This window comes from Pelodiscus sinensis, chromosome 5, assembly GCF_049634645.1.
Source record: "Pelodiscus sinensis isolate JC-2024 chromosome 5, ASM4963464v1, whole genome shotgun sequence".
NCBI classification, from domain to species: domain Eukaryota; kingdom Metazoa; phylum Chordata; order Testudines; family Trionychidae; genus Pelodiscus; species Pelodiscus sinensis.
In genome coordinates this window covers 44816389-44832776 of record NC_134715.1, presented here as the reverse complement: position 1 = coordinate 44832776, position 16388 = coordinate 44816389, and the positions used below count along the sequence as shown (strand labels likewise).

The 16388-nt window shown below is 39.9% G+C and overlaps 1 long non-coding RNA gene across 1 annotated transcript in view; it reads right to left on the bottom strand.

The window, feature by feature from the left end:
• Positions 1–506: 506 nt before the first annotated feature.
• The window catches only part of LOC142829419 (uncharacterized), a 167601-nt gene continuing 151719 nt past the window's right edge, over positions 507–16388 (bottom strand). The window contains exon 8 of the long non-coding RNA XR_012903819.1: positions 507–3599. This is a non-coding gene — a long non-coding RNA (uncharacterized LOC142829419). The remainder of the gene's footprint in view (positions 3600–16388) is intronic.

The following is a 16388-nucleotide window of genomic DNA, read 5'->3' as shown; positions in this document are numbered from 1 at the left end:
TAATGCCAAGTTACTTCCCTCCCTTTTATTAAAAGCTTCTTTTCTACACTCAGACTCTCAGCTTGCACTTTGGGAAGCATTGACACTCAGAGGCACCCAAGGATGGTGTGTGAATTTCCTAGGTTGCTGGATCGAGATTCAAGCCAGTTCTGTTTTAGATGGATAAAGAGGAACCCCTGTGTATTGAACTGAACTGGCTGCTGCTGGCTCCACCTGGTAGAAGAGTTACATAAACAAAAATGGCTTTTAGTCAAAATGGATATTTCTGCTTGAAATGTCCACTTTTTAACAAAAAATCATTAACTGGAAATTTTAACCTGTCAGATGAAAATTTTCAGGATTTTTGTTGTTGTTGTTGTTTCCAAATCACACCAATTCCCCCCCCCCTTTTTTTTTTAAGTTTCCAAGAAGGGAAAAAAACTTTTTTTAGTAATCATATAGAAAAATATATTTATTTTTCATTCACTTTGAAATTTGCACAGGCAGAAATTTTCAACTCATGTGTTCTTCAGAGTCCCTACATTTTTTTCTTTTTCATCAGCTTTTGAGGACTGAGAAGTATTTCAAGAGATGGGTTCCCAATACCAAATTGTAGATCAAAAATGTTTTAAAGTTTAAAAATTCACATGAAAGGGCAAGGAGAGTTATCATTGGTAATTCTGATGAGAGAATACAAAAAGAACTAGAGATAAAAACATATCCAGATGGCCAGACAAGACATTAGACAGTGACATGCCATTCCCCTAAAACACATGGAAAAGATTGGGAGGGGAAGAGAAGGACTGTCTACTGGAACAATAACTGAAACTACTTTTAACTTTCAAGTTGATCATTTTTACTCCAGGGCAAGACTCTTATCTTTTTCTAGCATGCTAGATAATGTGCAGAGGACGCAATATAAATGAGTCCTCAAGGCGGCTGCCACACAATCAAAATTCCTTTGGGGACTCTGTTGGGAAGTGTTTGGTGCAGAGTTACCTTTGTAGCTTCTATGCTACAGTGCACACTTCCCTTTACATCCAGACAGCTCTGCATGATGTTGTGAGGCAGGGACAGACGCATGCTTGGCCCCATGGATTGAGTCCAGTCTTTGTGGCTCCGACTCCAAAAACTCCCAGTTTTCATCAGAACAATTCCTTATTCTGTTTACATTGTGTATTGGGAATTCCTGTCATATTATTTGAGTTAGATAAAAGCATCTCCTCTTCTATCTAATTTGAAGCCTGCCAAACAACTCCTACCAGTCCCAACGCAGAAAGCTAGTACCCCTGCTACTTATACAATCAAATCCAAAGGGATGTTTAATCACTGAAGTTGCTCCAGTATTCCCTACCATTGTGCATCTCACCCAGGAATTACAAAGTTCAGTGCAAAAAGAAAGCATGCATGCATGCTAAAAAATGATACATACTCCAAAAGTACATCATAGCCTTAAAACAATATTGTGTTGGGTCATGTATTTTGGTTGAAGGCAAACCACTATTGAGAAATTACAGAAAGGAACAAAATTACAAGAAAGTGACACACCTTTTAGGCATGTTTAGCTTTCGGGCCAGTCTAGAAGTGAAAAGCTCTATTGGCCAGAATTCACTTAGATCTTCTGCGGCGAGGATCTGGTGCTCACAGGAAAAATATGTTTCTATTTTGTAAACCCAAGTCAAGAAGATTGGAGGAGAGGCATGAGGGAACACGTTTTTTGTCCTCCAGTACAGAAGCTGTATATCAAATGCTCTTATGATTTAGGTATTAATAAATTAAAGAATCTAGGAAACAGAATTGAAATAATGAACACAACTTGATTAAAAAGGAACCAAAAACATCTGCACATGCCCTTAATTGTGATTTAAGAAAACCTCTATAAATTTGTAATTAAGTAGTAGTGTGGGAACATTTAATGGCTCTTTTTCATTTATTATTGATTATTGGGGATCCCCCAGACGATGTCCTATACAATTTAATGTGTCAACCCTAATGATTTTGTTGTTTAAGAGAAACTCCATAAAGCCAACTATCTAGGAAAGTCCTTTCTCTAAAGAATAAAACATATTAATAAACAGTCAATTTTGATCTCCCTGTTACTGGCATGCAGAAGAAAGTAGCACTCATTTTTAATAATAGGACTTACTCGAGTGCAAGAAAGTAGAAGTTTTCAGAGAATAAATTATTCATGGTACTCCAAGAATAAATGTGTTGCTTTTCTGTTTTGCTTCCCTTCAATATATGGCATACTAGGAAGGAGGGGGTGGGAAAAACTATTTTTTGCTTTTGTGAATATAAACATGCTCAGTGTTTTATTCTCCATCACAAGAAAATTATAAGATCAATAGACAAGAGCTGAAAAGCTTGTCCCACCTGACAGACACTATGGTATCTAAATGTTCCTTCAAACGATACAATCTCACAAACAGTAACAACAATGGAACATTCAGCTGGACCTTTTCTGAGCATGCTCAGAGTAATCTCACAAGAGGCTAAAACCACAATGAGCTTTGACATCTAATTAATTGAACTTGATCAAATCTCTGGCTGACGACGTATAGTTCTGTCTCCAATCTTATAAAGTTTAGATTAGACAACTCCAAAGGGGAAAAGGGAAGTTGTTTTTCTTGTTGTGACAGTCTCTGTAAACAAACAAAGAAGTTGTAGCCCATGCTGAACAGGGATGTAACACTCATATTCTGTTAACTGAACTTGATTTACATGAGCTTAAAGAAGTGTAAAAATTCCCCAGTGATGTCACCAGTTTTGGTCAATGCCTGAGAATAACATGAGACCAGACTTTTGTTTCCTCAAATCCAAGATGGCTCCTGGATCTCTTATCGAAACTGGACTGAGCTTGTAAATGTCAAAAAATTGAGATTGGGAAGGATTCATCATAAACCCTTATCTGCAAATTGTGCTAGAAATCTTTTTAAATTAGGTCCACAAATTAGACTTATCACAGAACATAGAACAAAGTCTCCTGTCCATCCACCTGCCAGTTCAGGATTGTTCCCTACAGAGTTTGTATTGATGCTTTGTCCAATTATATTTTTAAAAAATAATTGCTTTTTCAACTGTTGTTTTGTGAGCACCCATAATCTATTAAAGATCACTGTCAACAGTCACACCTTACACAGAGCCCTGCACATCCTGGAGTAATATCCTTCAACAATATATTCTAAACAAAAGCTCCCTTTTCGGTATGATATAACTGCATTACAAATAATGAGCTTCAGGCTAATGAGTGATTACTGAATATGAATAGTTTGAAACTTTTACTTGATCTATAGCAAGGTAATATTCAGAATATAGAAAAAAATCTTAGATGAAGATTGCTACAAGTAATATAGCAATGGATTTATTCCTCACTGCTGCAGATAAATGATTTTCAGTAATACTGACAATTGAATGGAAAGATATCATTACCAATCATTTTTAATGACTACTATTTTCTGTAGTACTAATCCCATTGAAGATTCCATTGAGATTATTGATCAAATGGCTGTAAGACAATGCCACTACAAATACAATTCAGCACATAACCCGGGTCTCTGTTTCAAGGCTCACTTCGTCAAACAGTGCATCAGTATTCATAAAAGAATGTTCAACTGCAGCGTCTAGAAACATTACATTAGGAAAAAAGAAAGCAAATAAAATAAAATGAGTTTGGCACAAATATTTTGACAGAGCAGATGCTATAGTTCATTGAACAACTGGAAGCTGAAAGGAGAGGGAAGAGCACAGGTCAGGCAACTTACAGCGGCAGCATTACTGCTGTAGAAATCTTTTGATCAATAAGGACTATCAGCACAAATCCAGATACATTATGAGAACAGTACTGAAAACACATTAGTTTCTTATTTAGGCAAGCATGGCAGCCATGTAACATTAAGGGGTTTGCTTCTTCCAAGGAGTTAATGTCACCTTCATGTGTGGGTTTGAGTATGGTGAAGGGGAGAATGGTGAATGTTTTCTGTTTGCTGATTTTGTTTTGTTTCCTCTTTATTTCTTGTCTCTGATATTTTTGCTGTTGACTGAACTGTGAGGGGGGGAAAGCCAGCAAACAAAATATTGAGCTTTTTTGGCTGAGTGTGCTATACGCATTATTGATTTGGTATCACAGTGTGCATTCAGCAACATTTACTTCAGTAACTTCTAGCTAACACAAAAATAAAAGGATGGAGAAGTACAGAGAGAAATTTTCAATAGTTTTTTTAATCTTTCCCCCTTTTTTTCTTTATCTTTACATTTTGACTTTGTATCAGAGGGTATGTCTATACTACCCCGCTAGTTCGAACTAGCGGGGTAATGTATGCATACCGAACTTGCTAATGAAGCCCGGGATTTGAATTTCCCGGGCTTCATTAGCATAAGCGGGGAGCCGCCATTTTTAAATCCCCGCTGCTTCAAACCCCGTGCAGCGCGGCTACACGGGGCTCGAACTAGGTAGTTCGGACTAGGGTGCCTATTCCGAACTACCAGTACACCTCATTTCACGAGGAGTAACGGTAGTTCGGAATAGGAACCTAGTCCGAACTACCTAGTTCGAGCCCCGTGTAGCCGCGCTGCACGGGGTTCGAAGCAGCGGGGATTTAAAAATGGCGGCTCCCCGCTTATGCTAATGAAGCCCGGGAAATTCAAATCCCGGGCTTCATTAGCAAGTTCGGTATGCATACATTACCCCGCTAGTTCGAACTAGCGGGGTAGTGTAGACATACCCAGACAGAATTATAGCCCATGTTGTTTTGTAAGGCAAGCTCCTCTGAAATAATCTTGGTCTATTCCAAAGATAGACCAAGCACCAAGGAACATAGGGTTATGCACTTTATCACTGAATTGAAGAGAAGGCAGACCCAGTGAAAGTAGCACCACCCCCCTAAAAGGGAGGAAAACTCAGGGGGAAAACTTTAAAAACACTAACAAGAAGCTCAGCCCCACCCTTTATGTATTTATTAAGATCCCAGATTGTGCTCTTAATAAGTCCTGTCAGAGGAGAAGTGACTTATAGTGAACACTACACAACCAGATTAGGGATCCCCCATTGTGCCAGTGTGCTGCATTAGAAGAAAGAGACGGGCTAAGAACCTCCGATACTCCTGCCTTCAGGACATAGGTGAGGAAGGGCAGGGAATGGGAAGAGTTTGGGGTTTGTCCTTCTCACCAAGCCAGACAGACAGCAATGAGGAACAATTACAGAGAGGAAAAAGCTAGGAAATCACTCAGCAAAATGAGCAAAGGAGTCACATTTCCCTTCCTGAGCAACTTTTGGGACAACATCCCCCCAATATTGGCCCATATTCAGAGTATTCTGAATGCCTGAGGTGCTGTACCAAGCATGATGTGGCTCCACCTACAACACCAAACAGTGGTGCTAAAACACCATAATTTATTAGTTGGTGCCTTCATTCTTCACAGGGAAGAAAAAAGAAGCTACAGCTCTGCCTTCCTGGTCAGCACAGTATATTTTAAACCAATCTGGAATCAAAAGGCAACAGTTCACACTGAGTAAATATTGTGAGCCAAATTACCATTAACACAGGCACACCATCTTAGCAAGTCACTAAAATGTGAATTATTAATTGAAAAATTTAATTGTAGCCTCTCAATCCAGTTCCACACACAGAATGAGAATATATATGCAAGTTTTTAATTTACAAATGGGGGAAGTGAGGGAGAAAAAATAACCCGATTCCCTTTGTTCTAGCGGGGAATCCATAATTTAAAACTCAGCTGCATGACAAATCTAGCCAGTCATTGTTTTCCTCCTTGACTTCTGATGCCAGACTATCTTACAAATTTTTGTTCACATAGCTCGTTGGTCAGACTAAGATGAGATGGGATTTGTAACTGACGTAGCTGTGCTGGCAAAAATAAATGCAGCTATACTTGCAAAACTGTGTTTTTGCTGGTATGGTTTGTTTTGCTACAACAAAGGGGTTCAGAGGAGAATAAATTATGCCAGCAGAAGTGCAGTTTTGCCAGGATATTTGTGTTAACACAAGGAGTGATTTGCTGATATAATATACTTCTATGGCAATACCAGCAAAGCCTTCAAGTATAGACATCCCTGAAGGAGGAGCAAAAACATTAGCTACATGAAGAGGAATCACAAGAAATTAATCCAGTTCTCCCAGATAACTGATTGGGGTTTGGTAGAGCACTGAGTAGAAGACTTTCTGTTCACTTTGGTGAGCTGACTACCGTGGTTTCCTTCTCTCCAGTACTTCAACTTTCCATTCTAAGTAGAAGGAAATTTTCCCTTCCAGATAAGCAGTTTGATCTTTTTTCTTTGCTTTTCCTCAAAATAAAATGTCCTATTCTAAATTCTATGCATTCCAGCAATTTAAACAGCAGTGGAGAAATCTCAGATTTCCATCAAGTGAAATATGAGAAATAAAAAGTCTAGAATGGTCAACACTGGAAATGGTTATCTTCTCAGTGTTAGTGGATAAACGCCAGCAACTCCTGGAGAATCATTTTCCTGAGTTTTTGACTGAGGGGAGTACCCAGGGGACTCTTCCAGGCTCCATCACAGGAAAATCCTTGGCATCCCTTGCAGGAAATTCCTGCTCTCCATTCAAAACACTGTTCATATATTTTCTGTATGAACAAAATGGGGTTCTCGTCTTCTTCCCCTTCTATATGCCAGTACAGTAAAACCCGCGCTATCCAGCACTTAACTATCCAGAAAACTTTAGAAACTGGCAAATTTCCTAACAGGCCAATACAATTCACCAGTCTATTAACCATTAACCTTTATGAAGCCATCCGGTATCTTCTAAAACAGGGCTGGTCGCAGATGTCTTCCCCGGGGATTGTGGGGCTTTGATCTGGCCAGCTGGGGGCTGAACGCACATATCCAAAATTTGAGTTTTACTATTATTGTCCATTGGTTTTTCCTAGGTTGATGGGACCCTCGGATAACCGGAATTTTTAGGTAACCAGAACGTCCTAATCCCCGAGCGTGCTAGATAACACAGGTTTTACTGTAATTTTATATTAGATCTCCTGATCCTCTTTTAAAGATAAATCGGGATTCCACTGGGAATGATGTATTTCTCCCATATCAGAAAATGTTTGTCTCAAATTCTCTGTCTTCCCTATTAATCTGCCTTTTCGCAGCATCAGACATTTTTCTTCTGAAAATATCCATTGATGAGCAGATGAGACTTCATTTCTCCAACTTCATGGATACGTCCATTTAAGATTTTTAACCTCTCAGACTGGACATCCACACATTAGAGCGTCTGCAGTCAGAGTCAGTAGCTAGGCTTCGAATAGGGAGCCATTGATAAGTGAAAGACATTCCTATTACTCAGGTTGTTCCTTGGGTAAAAATCCTTTAAAGTTTCAGGTGAAGCATTCATTCTAGTGGGCTTGTTTTAGAACTGTGCTTTAAAAAGGCATGTACAGAACAGACTCTGAAGTGAGTGGCTGAGGACCAGTATGTCTACTTTTTTTTGTGTGCTATCACAGTATGAAAAATGCCACACCTTAAATACACTGGCTGAAGACACAAGGTGCATATCATTTCTGCCAACTTTCACGTGTTCTATCAGCAGAAGTGTTGATGGAAAACCAATTTTGATCTTGCATATTTGAATACTCAAAGCAACTTTACAATGTACCTTCTGCAAGCCTGACTATAAAAATGGGGCTCATCAGCCAGTGAACAGAACAACATCACATGAGTTATGTGACCAACCATAACTAAGCCATGGTACTCAAATAACAAGCCATATAATAAAAAAACGTATCTGGGGAAATGACTGCATAATTTCAAACAACAAATATACTTGGCAAACCACAATGTATTCATAGGCAAACTATGAATAAGAAGAGACTAAATTCAAATACATTATTACCTGCATGTTATTTACTCAACTGTAGACTGTGCATATATTTCATTGTTCGCTATAAAGTCCTATCAAATGGAATCAATAGCCATTTTCATCTTTAATATGGTGGTGAGGTCCCTTACAGCTTCCATGGGATGAACAAGATTAAGGTACAAAATCAAGATGATGAAGTATGCTGTCCAGTATATTATCCATGGCCCATCCACATACAGGGAACTATCATCTCCTCCATTTTTGCACACTGTTCTGCTGGGGCTTTCTAGTCAGGCACTCTGAAACTCAATAAGGTATTTACACACTATAGCTTTTCTGCACCTACATGTGGATGTGGATTCTTGGCCTGATTCAAAGCCTAATGAAGTCAGACAAATACTGCCATTAACTTTATTGAGCTCAGGATCTGTCTGTAAACTGTTTCTCTAATAGTTTAACTGCTTCTTGGTTCAAGTCAGGGCTGGAAAGTGTTTGGTTGCTTTGCACTGGAATGATTAAAGGGATGGGGGTGATCTGAATAGGCTAAGGAGACATTAGAGACTTACAAAAAACACTCCCCCCACCTCTTCCCCACAGTTATATGAAAAATTAAAGTACTAGGTGATGGTAACATAGTGAAGCCAAAAAAATAAATCCAAAGGATTTCTCTTGAATAAGTTAAGACTGTAAATAGGAGTTGGTACATCTCTTCTTTAGATAAGAATTAGTAATAACTTAGGATATTTTAATAAAAATATTTTGAAGCATTAAGAAAAGATGCTTTTGATTTCTGTTATAATTTCCAGCTCGCCTTGTTTTTTCATAGCTATTTATATAATAGAGAGCTGAGCTGAGCAAAACTTTTCACTTTATAAAGTTCTCACCTCTAATTTCTATAAGTTCCTTTGGGGAATATTGTATGCACTGAGCGTCTAGTGTTTTATGTTAAAGAATAAACTTTTTTCACAATTTCTTCTCATGTTCAGACCCATCCTATAACTTCAATGCAAGTTCTGGATGTGCAAGGAATTTATGCCTGGTCGTCTGACGCCTGCTCGTTATTACTATAAGGAACAGTAATTAAAGAGGGCGGGAAGCAGCCTAACATAAGCACTCTTGAAACATGCTATTACAACACTTTCCAAAGAGTACAAACAACCCTTACCCTCAAGCAAAGTATACAAACAAATTAGGGGTTACTTATGGCAGCAGCATTCATAATTAAATTTTCCTTTTAGAAGCAGAACAGGGAGACAGAGTTGCAGTTAGCTGTTAGGTCAGTAGCACCTGGCTGCTAGTTATTACCCTCAGGCTCCTAGGGCATTTCCAGTGTGTCCTTCAGTTGGGTAAAATGTGAGTGTTTCCATTTACTCCTGCTATATGACATTAGAAAACGGGTGAGGACAATGACAATAGTAAGAGGAATCACTCATTATCAACATGCACATGGTCCAACTGATATTGGGATTGCTGACAGACTGTTACACAGCTATTGCCCCTGTAAATAGGGGCTCAGATTTTTCCTTGCTCATTGCACAGTCAGAGAGGGGCCATCAAGACTCTGCCCAGGTCAGGAAACAGCCAGGACATTTGTCGACAATTTATTTCGGAGATCACTCCCTTGGGTGTAAATCACCCCAAAAAGGACAGAGAAAGGAGTGAGTCATGCAACAGAGTTGGCTGGGTATAGAGTAACAGGCATAGAAGATGATGTAGCTTTGGCACTCCTACCCTATGTGTCCAAAAATTGGTGGGAACTGTAACTCCCTAAGATATATTATTCCCCCCACACTATTGACTGGCCAGGGCAATGTCACATTGCAGCCAACATAGGCCATTTAAAAGCAAAATCTGTTCTAAAGTCACAGTATACAGGCAGTCCCCGGGTTACGTACAAGATAGGGACTGTAGGTTTGTTCTTAAGTTGAATTTGTATGTAAGTCGGAACTGGTACATATTGTAGGGGAAACTCTAGCCAAACATTTCTCCAGAGCTCAGTTTTATTCTCCCACACCTCACTTCCCTCAGTCCTTTATTCTCAAGCTGAGGTGTCTGCTGAGAAAAGCCGCTCCGTGTCTCCCTGGTCTGCTGGGGTGGGGGGGTGCTAGCTTCGCGTCTCCCTGGTCTTCTGGGGGGAAGCAGCTAGTGCGGGGTTGCCTCACCCCGTTTGTAAGTAGGGATCTGATGTAAGTCGGATCCATGTAACCCGGGGACTGCTTGTATTACAAATATTTCCTTCTCAGTAAAGCTGTGAGTATATTTAACTTGTTACAAAAATGTAAAAGTGATCAAATGTGCTCATGAAAGAGTCCCTATGCATTGGAGTGCCTGTATCTGGTTTTAGTTTGAAGCGTACATCCTGTGTACATTCCCAGAGAAGAAAAACTGCTCAGTGGAGATATTTCCCATTAAATCCCAGTAAAGCAGGTTACTCAACACACTGCTCGCAGGCCCATGAGGCCCATGGCCCATTTGTTTGCAGCCCACGGTACGGTTTGGGTTTATGTGGGGCTCAACACATGGCCCATGGGTGGGATCCTTTGAACATGGCCTCCACTGGGAATACACTCCTCAAGGGCGAAGTGTCTCCCAGGTGGGGTGAGCATTGAAAGACGCAAACGGATGGGCTGGCTGGAACAGATGGGTACAGGGTGTCAGCATTTCTAGCCCCTAGGGAGGAGGTGCTTAGCCTTGTGAGCAGATCCTGAGAGATGCTGATTGTCTCACACTGGCCACATTTGGGCTTGGCACTTCGGCTTAAGGCTTAATCTTTGTATTCATGCCTGTCAATGTGAAATAATACATTTGAATATATTTGCATATATATTTGCATGTATATGCAGCCACGCTTAAGTTGCAGCCCTTGGAATGTGCTGTGAGTATCATTGTGGCCCCCAGGGCTTCCAAAGTTGAATAGCCCTGCTATAAAGCATATTCTGGACAGCAGCTTGTAGGTGTAAAATAGGAAGAGCTAACTGGTCTCCCAAATATCACTTCTGTGAAAGAATGTGAGGTTTTACATTTAAAGCATGAGAATCAAGACAGGCAAGCAAACTGTCTGGATAACTCAGTTCAAACACCTGTACCAAACCACTTGTGTGTTCACCGAGGGGCAACAGTATTGGAAACAAGAAACCTGCCAACAATTTCTTTTGCTGAATTCTTTACCTAATCTAATTCATTTTTTCCACCCACTGCTGAACGCTTCTAACCTGAAACAAATCTAAATCAAGAAATAGGCATAATGAGAAAGCCTCTCCAGAGTCTGGAACAGTTGCTAAAGCAAAAGGCCATTGATAAACTCACTCCACTGTTTCTCTGTTCTTTACCAATGGGGTTTTAGCAATTTAGTCTCAGAAATGTATCTTTTGGTTTCACAGATGGAAGAGGCATTGGAGGAGTGATATTCTTCTCAGTAAAGCTATGAGTATAAGTGATTTTTTCTGTTTGTTCACTGGCAGTTCACAAAAAAATCAGGGGTTTAGAACAAAGCAAAGCAAAGCCACATTTTTTTTAGAATTTTCAGCAAATGAAAAAAATCAGAAATTTTTTTTTTTTTGTCAAACAAAATGTTTTGTTCACCCTGAAACAAAATGTTACATTTTAGGCATTTTTACACAAAAGCAAATGAAATGAAGGACTAGATTCATAAAAACAATGGATGGGGGAGTGGTGGTGTGCGCTGCTTATATTCACTAGCCCAGTTGTTAGGATATTCACTCAGGATATGGGAAACACAGATTGAAATCCCCCATTCTGGAGTAGGGACTTGAACCAAGTCTCTCTCTACTTAAGTGAATGCCCTAGTGACCAAGCTAGGGTAGGGATCTCTGAATCTCTTCTCTTGAAAGATACCCTTTGCATAAATAATTACTGATTGGAGCAGGATTGAAAATTGGGTGTCCCCACTTCTAGCTAGCCTCTGGACTACAGAATCATTCTCTGGCCAATGACTACTCAATTATTTAATAGAAAAACTTAACAAACAACAAATAGTCTAGTAGCACCTTAAAGGCTAACAAAAGATGTAGATGGTATCATGAGCTTTCGTGGGCACAACCCACTTCTTCAGATGACTGGAGTATTGAAAGTCCAGATCCAAGAATAAATAAGGGAAGCTTGTTTTTTATGAGAGTTTCTAATGTTGAGAGTTCCTCTTTGAGCTAATGTTGAGGCATGAAAGGTAAGTGTAGCAGGCAGTAGGTTTCTAGTATAGGGTGGTGGAAATTTTTCAATCATGTAATTGTACTTTAGTGTCGAGGAAGTGGATCTCTTTTGTGGATTGATACAGGCTGAGGTTGAGGGTGGGGTGGAAGTTGTTGAAATCCCTGTGAAATTCTTCAAGGGTCTCTTTCCCATGGTTCCATATGATGAAGATGTCATCAATGTAGCATAAGTAGAGTAAGGGTGCTAGGATGTGAGAGCTGAGGAAATGTTGTTCAAGGTCAGTCATAAAGATGTTGGCATATTTTGGGGCCATGCGGATGCCCATGGCTGTGCCACTGACTTGAAGATACAAATTGTCTCTGAATCGGAAGTAGTTGTAGGCGAGGACAAAGTCGCAGAGCTCTGTAACCAGGGGTGCAGTGATGTCATCGGGAGGACGGGGTATTCCTGATAGCTTAAAATCCATCTTCATGTGGAATGTTGTTGTAAAGAGCTTCAATGTCCATGTATCATAGGGGTAGCCGTGTTAGTCTGAATCTACAAAAACAACGAAAAGTCCTGGGGCACCTCATAGACTAACAGTTTTATTGGAGCATAAGCTTTCATGAGCAAAGACTCACTTCGTCAGATGCATGTAGTAGAAATTCCAGAGGCAGGTATAAATATACAGGCATAAGAAAAGAGTACCAATCAAGAGTAAGGCTAGAGATAACGAGGTCAATTCAGGAAGGATGAGGCCCACTTCTAGCAGCTGATGTGGAGGTATGAACACCAAGAGAGGAGAAACTGCTTTTGTAGTTTGCTAGCCATTACCAGTCTTTGTTTAATCCTAAACTGATGGGCTACGTCTAGATTGCATCCCTTTTCCGTAAAAGGGATGCAAATTAGACGTATCGCAATTGCTAATGAAGCAGGGATTTAAATCTCCCCCGCTTCATTAGCATAAAAATGGCTGCCGCTTTTTCTCGGCACAGAGCTTTGCCGGAAAAAAGCGCCAGTCTAGACGCTGATCTTGCAGAAAATAAAGCCTTTTCCAAAAGAGCCCTTATCCCTCTTAAAATAAGGGATAAGGGATCTTTCGGAAAAGGCTTTATTTTCCGAAAGATCCACCTCTAGACTGGCGCTTTTTTCTGGCAAAGCTCCGTGCAGAGAAAAAGCAGCAGCCATTTTTATGCTAATGAAGCGGGGGAGATTTAAATCCCCGCTTCATTAGCAATTGCGATACGTCTAATTTGCATCCCTTTTACGGAAAAGGGATGCAATCTAGACGTAGCCATGGTGTCAAATTTGCAGATGAACTGTAGCTCAGCAGTTTCTCTTTGAAGTCTGTTCTTGAATTTTTTTTTGTTGCAGGATGGCTACCTTTAAATCTGCTACTGTGTGTCCAGGGAGACTGAAGTGTTCTCCTACAGGTTTTTGTATATTACCATTCCTGATATCTGATTTGTGTCCATTTATTCTTTTACGTAGGGACAGTCCAGTTTGGCCGATGTGTAAAGCAGAGGGGCATTGCTGGCACATAATGGCTTATAGTACATTGGTAGATGTGCAGGTGAATGAACCCATGATGGTGTGGCTGATTTGGTTAGGTCCAGTGATGGTGTTGCTGGTATAGATATGTCCATAGTGGCCAGAATGGTGTTTTCAAGAAGATTACTGATGTTTTGCAGTTTTCTCAGGAAGCCGCTGGTGTCTCGAAGATAGCTTAGAGTGCTGGTAGCATAGGGTCCGAAGAGAGTCAATATAGCCAGATAATCCTGTTGTAAGTGTACCAATGCTTGAGATGATGAGTCATCCAGGATTTCCAGGTTTGTGTATCTTGGGTAGCAGATAGAAAACTCCTGGTTGGGGATTAGGAGGGGTGTTTGTGTAAATTTGGTCCTCATATCCGTAGGGGTGGGGGGGGGGGAGAGTCCTCAAGGTAGGACAGATTCCTCTGTTGGGCTAAGAGTGTGGTTGGATAGGTTGACAATGTTGCTAGGTGAGTTGAAAGTATCAGGAATGAGAGATCCTGAGGTATGTAGGAGTTTGGATAGTTTATTGTCCTTCTTATGAAGGGAGATGAAGTGATCCTCGTAGGTGGTTTGGTGAGTTTTAGTAAAGTCTGGCAAAGAGGAAGTGTGTGTAGAAGCTTGTTTTTTTAATGAGAGTTTTTAATGTTCCCCTCACTCTCACAGGCCTTGGGGGGAAAGCTAATCCTCACCTACAGACAACCCCCTAACCTCAAACAAATTATTTCTAGTAACCACGCAACACTTCCATCATCATCATCCAGGAACCCACCCCTGCAATCAGCACCAGTGCCAACTCTGCCCACACATCTACACAAGTGATTTCATCACTGGATCCAACAATATCAGACACTAGATCAGGGGCTTATTTAACTGCACATCCATAATGTGATCTATGCCATCAAATGCCAGCAATGCCCCTCTACCATGTATACTGGCTAAACTGCACAGTCTCTACAGGAAAGAATTAATGAACACAAATCAGCTATCCAAAAAGGCAACACACAGAAACCTGTTGGGGAATACTTGAACCTGCCAGGGCACTCATTAATGGATCTCCAAGTCAACGTGTTGTTTCAGGCCAATTCCACAAGCCAAATACACAAGGAAGGGTTGGAACTTAACTTCATTTACAAGTTTGATTGTTATCAGAATGGAATAAACAGGGATATGGGCTGGCTCACACATTACCTTCCACATCCTAACATAACCAACCAACCAACCAAACAATGGAGGTGCTAATTGTTCTTATCAGCCTCTTGTAAATTAAACAATCTATTGACTGTCTTTTTTCTCCTTTTTCCCCCCTTCCTCTTCCTGTCTGTCTCTCTCTCTTTTTTCTTTTTTTCCTTCTCCCCCTTTCCTCATTCCCTTATTTATTCTTGGATCTGGACTTTCAATACTCCAGTCATCTGAAGAAGTGGGCTGTGCCCAAGATAGCTCTCGATATCATCTACACGTTTTGTTAGTCTTTAAGGTGCTACTATACTATTTGTTGTTTAAGTTTTTCTAACTACAAACTAACTCAGCTATCTCTCTCAAGTATTTAATAGGAAGTGTAACAGCTTCAACAGGAGAAAATAAAAGAGACCCATGTCAAACTACCTGATAGCCTGCTGCTTAGGGCACTCACAGTCTCTGCACCTAGGATTTCAAACCAGGTCTCCCATAACACAGACTGCCATACGGGAGGGGGATATCTGCTCTGGCTCCTCCTTCACAGTTTTGTGAATGTTGCCTAAATCCCCTTGTAAATCGAGCCCACAAAACAAAATCTCTTTCTTTGGTCAACCAAAACATTTCCACCAAAAGCTGCGCAAATCTCCAAAATATTCTGGTGACCCAAATATGTTGAAAAAACATTTTGGATAAAAAATTTTTGTCCAGCTCTACTCAGATCTCCAAAAAGAACAAAATTCATAAAATGAGAAGGTAAGATTAAGTGCAAGTGTACTACAATTTTATGTGAAACAGAATATGCATCTGATGGCAGAAGTTTGCATGTCCATATAACATCTGCCCTGTGGAAAATGTCAGCTATAGACCAAATTCACTCCAGTGAAGTAAAAATTAACTCTTAAAGAGGGCTGGTGAAAACAAACTATAGCATATCTTGGACAAAATAAGTCCATACTGTTCTCATGCTTTCATTGTTGCTCTTGCCCTGTTTATTCTGAGGGCATGTCTACACTAGGAAATTATTGCAAAATAACTAAATTCAAAATAATAATTCCCAAAATAACTATTTTGAAATCAGGAAAACCCACGTGCAGATTTTGAAATAACCAGCCTGTTATTATTATAATATGTATATTATTATTATTATCATCATCATTATTATTATTTGAAATAAGGGGGTTATTTCAAAATAACTCCTTAATGTAGACCCGGGCTGAGGTGCTAAAACACTCTCAATTCCCAGTCCCATCAGCTTCACATTTTTGTAGCCAGAGCTCACTTAAGGAGGTAATTATAACTTTATAATCATTCCAAATATTATTGTGTAAGATATCAAACGCAGGATTAAGATTGAATTGCAGGTTTAACAGAAGACAACACTGGACTGTAAAGAAGAGCACTCTTGGTCAAACACAAAATTACAAAGAGAATTATCAAAAACTGCTAATAAAGAAAAGTTTGGGGAGGGTTTTTTGCCCCAATATGAAAATCAAACTTTAAAAACAAAAAAGAAAGGAAAAAAGGAGTAATCAATGAGAAACTATGACTTATTAATTAGAAGATAGCGATGGATAAACATCTAAAAGGTTTTATTCAGAAAGGCATCTAGGAGTTTGGATGCTTACCCAAACCTTTTCCCAACTCTGACCATGAACCTGAAAGCAAACATTTAAGTAGCACTCTGTAGATGACCAGACTCATACAGTTCAAAGGACAA